This window comes from Cupressus sempervirens, chromosome 11 (genome assembly GCF_028749045.1).
Source record: "Cupressus sempervirens isolate cs-2001-9-10 chromosome 11, ASM2874904v1, whole genome shotgun sequence".
Classification (NCBI taxonomy): Eukaryota; Viridiplantae; Streptophyta; class Pinopsida; order Cupressales; family Cupressaceae; genus Cupressus; species Cupressus sempervirens.
The window spans coordinates 105,633,427-105,639,426 of NC_143128.1; positions in this window are offsets into that span (position 1 = coordinate 105,633,427).

A 6,000-nucleotide genomic window follows, 5' to 3' on the forward strand; every position below is an offset into this window, starting at 1 on the left:
TAACATAGTGCAGTTTCAAATTAATATGCAAGAAGTAAACATTTACTTGACAATGCAAAATTAAACTCGCACTAAGAATAACCCATAAATGAATCATATATATATTGAGGTGTCATCGTGATAGCACTAAGATTCTGCATCTGTGTATGGTATGCCCATAGTCAACACACAATAGAATTCTCTATTTTACTTGTGAATGATAGAATAGAGATATGCCTTGTTCTCTGTACTTAACCATATAGGTTTAAGTCATAGGTAAGGCCAATTATCTTTTATATGTAATTAACCCACCCAATTGATTTTAAAGTTATCACTTAATTAATTAACTGAACAGGATAAACCAAATTTAGCCACCTCAGTATATGTTCATCTCCATTATTCTTAAAATACACATCAAACAAATTTACAAAAGAACGCACATGCAATAGATATAAATCAGTATTCAACATGATACTACATCCTTTAATCTATTTGACCACATGTTATTTTGCCAATTCCAAAAGTAACTTAGGTTACTATAACAACAGGAACCAAACTATAGCATTAAGATCTCATAATTATAATTATCTAACATATCACATTAATGATATTTACCAAATCTTAATACTACACAATCGAACCTTTCTGTCATAATAAACTAGATTAATCTTTAAAAATGACTAAGATGATAGAATAACAATAAATATGATATTCTAGTTTTTAATGACTTTCAGCTAACAATTATCATTAATTTAACTTTTTGAATACAATTTCCATTTAATACTGAACAAAATAATATAATTAGAAAAATAATTCCAATGCTTATAAATATGCTTTTTTTTTTTTTTTTACAAAGTAGATATCTCAATCACATTTCATTCCAGAATACAATGATATTCAATATAATAACCTACTATATATAATCACCAATAAATTATCATGTGCTACCATAAACAGTTTTCTTCAATCTCAAATTAAACAACCGTTCAATCATTCCCAATGTTTTCATACAAACATTACTTAATAAAAAATGCTAAACTATTATTTACCTTCATTCAAAATTCCAATTTGCCATTCTATTTATAATCAGCATACAGATTTTAATCAATATTCATTCCAACACCATCATATTTAGACAATACTACTGCCCAGTTTTAAGATGCATATCAGCGAAAGCCAATTGAAATTTCAACATCATATGATACTCCAAACTCATAATCATATTAAACTGCCCGATTACACAATGTAATGGCTACTCTATTAACAAATTTTCCTATATATAAATCGATGACAAAACTAGCTATGCTATAAAAATAATAATGCAACTATGTTTAAAAGAAATTGCAAACAAAATTAGTTATCATAATGTCCACGACTGGTGTCACAAAACAACAACCTTTTATATTTCCATAACCCGTATAACACTAATAACAATCGATAAGTGAGTGAACCCACAAATTTCGTTCACAAACATCCATTTTCCATCACTTCTTTCTTCCTAAGTTTTCTAAGTCAAAGAAATAAATCAAACCAATGACCATTAATATATGTTTTAAGAAAACAAAATACGGTTCAGAAGAATTTGGTAAAACGACATTGCTAATGACAGTTCACAATCCCCAAATACTTATCAGTAGGTATCAACTAAAAGAGAATGTTAAAATCACATCTTAATACCTTTTAGATCAAACTAATTTAACATAATATAATTTTCATACTAAGTGTTTGTTAAAATGTCTTTGTTTTAACTAAGCATATCGACATTGCTAACATTTCAAATCAACCATTCGATATAATGTCTCAGTACTCGATTATGGGATTTGAGCTCGAGTTTAAAGTGAATTAGAGGCTGAGACCAAACCTTTCACATTTTATTACCCAAAAGAGCTTTAGTTCATGGAATCTCACAAAAATTGACAGCAGTTTGCAAAACTTATATGTTTTTACAAAATCTGCCAGTATGCTGTCTGTTATGCACATACGTTTTCACATACAACTCGACTCAAAAGAATGACACAGGTATAAAACAATAGGTTAGGAGTAAAAAAATACTGCTGTCTCATGTCGTTTGCTATGTGAATGACTAAAATACCATTAACATAGATGAAAATGAAAACACCCAAGATTCACAGATTTATTAAAAACTAAATAAAATATGGAAACTCGTATATTAACTAAACCTAGAATACAACAAAGCATACAAACACATGTATAACCCATATCCAAGTGTGAATATACATAGAACTCGGCAACCAATTACCCAATCCTACCTATACCCACACTTGGGTATCAACCAACATATTTAAAACCACAGCTTTCTTACTTTCTTCAATAGGATAATACTACAAGAACAGTAAAAGATGTGAGTTAGAAAATGCCCCCTACCAGCGAACACTGAAGGTAGAAGAACCCCAAAACTTGATACCAACAGCCCGAAATGTCCAACTTAATGAACTTGAGAGCAACTTCGACCACAAAGAATAACAAAAATTTTGTGAAAAACAACATACTTGGCCTCATAAAATAGGGTTTTTTCCCAACCATGTTGCCTATTCAATAGCAACACCTTACAGGTGTTTCACTTTACAATGCAGGTGGCCCAAAACCTGGCCAAAACTCAGCAAACACAAAACTAGAATGGAATGGCCAACCCAGTCCTTGAGTTCCATTAATCCTCATTAAAATGCATTAATCTCAACTGCAGAGTCGAGTACAGAAGATAGTCCAAAGCCACCACCATTCTTTTTTTTTTTTAAAACCATAAACATAATACTAATAACAAATTACCATATAAAAGAATTCGAAACCCCCTAGGGTTTTAGAAAGAATGAATCCTTCATTAACACATAGGTTAGGAGTAAAACAATAACCCCCATTGATATTGCAGTTACAAATATAACTTAACATATACAAAGTTCAACTTGAACATTTCACACATTAATTTATGTAAATATATGTGATTATTTCACATTAATACTCATATGAATTGTGTGTGTGTGAATTTTCAAAATATTCACATTTATATATATATACCAATATATATTTACACAAATCACATACTTATAAGTGTGAACTAAATTCCTCAAAAATAATAAATTATCATAAACAGATAATGATCAATATAACTGAATCAACACAAACCAAAACTCAACTAACTAAATTAACCAATAGATAAACAAAGTTGATAAAGTCATAGAAATGAACTTGAAACACAACAATAACTGAAGCAAACAAAGAGAAACAGTAAGGAATAAGGTCAGGCATGACATGGTAACCACTATGAGCTCAACATCAACTAGCTAGACTGCTAGCTCAACATCTTCTACCTTCACTCAACATACATAGGAAATATTTCACACTCGGCAACAACATGAAAAATTCAAAGATTTATCTTGAATTCCTAACAACATCTTGCATCTTTATTCATGCTAATGTAGTCCTTTTAATACTATCTTCCTTTGGAATTAATGTATGATATAGCTTTTAAATATTAGTCCTACATACCTTTTGATTGCCTAGTTTGATGAGGTGTGATCACCTAACCCATTAGGTGAAGTGATCCCTTCTCTATTTGATGTGTTGCAATCATCCTTACTTTTCCATGTCTTATTCATCTCATTTCTAATGTGTTCAACATCTGCCTTGCTTTTGCCTTTATCAAATTTACATCTCAGTGCCTTTGACCTAGTTAGTCAATATCTACTGATGTGATCAATTTTCAAATAGCTAAAATATGTGGTTTGACTTAACCATATTTGATAGTTACCACTGAAATGTGTCCTAATACAATTCTTAGGAAAATGTCCATGTTCTTACAGTAATGACAACTATATCTTGTAATATAATCCCAGTTATAAGAGTTGTCATTGTTTCTTACCTTTGTTTGCCTGTTTGATGACCACATGGGTTTTTATCTACATTCAAAAGCTCTATGTCCATACTTATGATAGTTGTAGCAATATACTTTAAATCTTTATGTATGCATGACCCTACTTCTACATTTATGTTCTTTATAACCTTGCTTGTTGAACTTATGGTGGTGAACCATGTTCTCAGGCTTGACATTTTGATTTGTGGTTTTGCTCCTGCACACATTAGCAGTATGTCATTTCTTACCACAATTATGACAAGTAGGTTTGGAGTTCTTACCTTTTTTGTTCCTTTCTTCCACACTTTTGGATGATTCTCCTTCTTCAGTGCTTGTGTAACCTAGTAGTGATGTATCATTATTGGATCTAGGGGATCTCAATAATCGCTCAAAGTATTTGATAGCTTCATTTGGTTTGTTGAAACTTTTAGCAAATTCCTTTTCTCTCTTTAGGTCACTTTGCAATTGTTCATTATGCAACTTTAATGTAGTTATCTCAATGTCCTTGACATTTAATTCATAGTTGGAATTCATCATTTGACTTAGAGTATTCAATTGCATGTCGAAAATCTTGGTTAGTTCTGATGATTTCTCTTCCAATCCATTGGCCAAAACCTTTTTGTCTTCTTTAATCATGGCTTTGTCTTCCATGACTTTCTTATTTTGTTCAACCACTTCACATAGCAGTATAGCTTGTGGTTCTTGCTCTAATTTGAGATTTCTGATTTCCTTAGCTTGGGCTCTATTCTTTTCCATTAGATCTACAACTACTGCATCAAATTCATTTGAGTCTCTATCTGCAAATAGCTTAGTAGTGTCTATCTCTTTGTATTGTGTGTCATTCTCCACAATGGAAATCTCTTTCCTTCTCTTCAAAGAATTCTTTAGGTCTTCTCTTGCTTGATTTAGTTGATGTAGTATGAGATGTGTTTCAATCTCCTAGTTCTCAATAGTCTTTTGCAACTTGTACACTTCTTTTTCAAGATCTTTTCTCAAAGTTGTAAAGCTTTTCTTTTAGAGAACAAGGCTTTGATACCAATTTTTGGAAATACAATAGGAAAGGTAAACTTCTGGGGGGTGGGGGGAAAATTAGTAGTTTAAGCTTGGACCCATAAAACTATGACCACACATCTATCTCAAACATTCAATGAGTAAACTAAAATAACATGCAAAGCATATACATCTAAATCATGTAAACATGTAAGCATTCACATGCATAACACCATATATGATTACCTAGAAACCATCCAAGTGAGAAGGTAAAATTGGGGTGGGGATGACACCTACAAATCTTCACTACTATAGTAATAAAATGTATCTAATGAAGGTTACAATATTTTGATCATGTGTCATGATCTACCCTATAAAATGTCTGCTCTATTAAAGGCTTACAAAGACTATTAGGTCTCACCTTGTTAGAGGATTTTGACACCCTATTAGAGGTGTGCCTTGTTAAAGGACTTTAACTCATAATTAAGTAAGCACCCTATTAAAGGATTTCATGCAGCCTATTAGGACTACTCTATTAAGAGATTTTGACTGAAATCACCTATTAGAATGTCTCATCTTTTATCCTGCAATTAGAACTTGTTTTCCTAGTAACATATCACCTCTAAACATTTTTCTTCTTGATCCTTCTCGATTAGATGTCTCTATGATGTCTAATTTTTTCTATCCTCTATTTTACTCTAATTGATTATGTAATTCAATCTCACTTCATAACTTCTAAGCCACCATGAATGCTCTATTTGTACATAAAAACTTCTCTCTTTGCTCCTTCAATTCCTTACACACTGATTGATAGAGAGTTTAGGGTTTCATTCTCTTTAAGAAGACTTAGTGACTTAGGGTTGCATCCATTTTTCCACTTAATCCTTACCATTGCACCTCACAATCTACTATTGAAGTTGAATATTTTGTTGCTACTGTAACTTGTACAAATATTGTATGGATCAAACAACTACTTAAATGTATGAAGGAAAAGATCATAGAACCAATAACACTTTATTGTGATAATACAAGTACTATCAATATATCAAAGAATCATGCGATGCACACAAAGACTAAGCACATTACAATCAAGTATCATTAATTGAGAGAATTAGTTCAAGATAAAGAGGTAAAGATGGAATATGTTAATACAAAAGCATTAC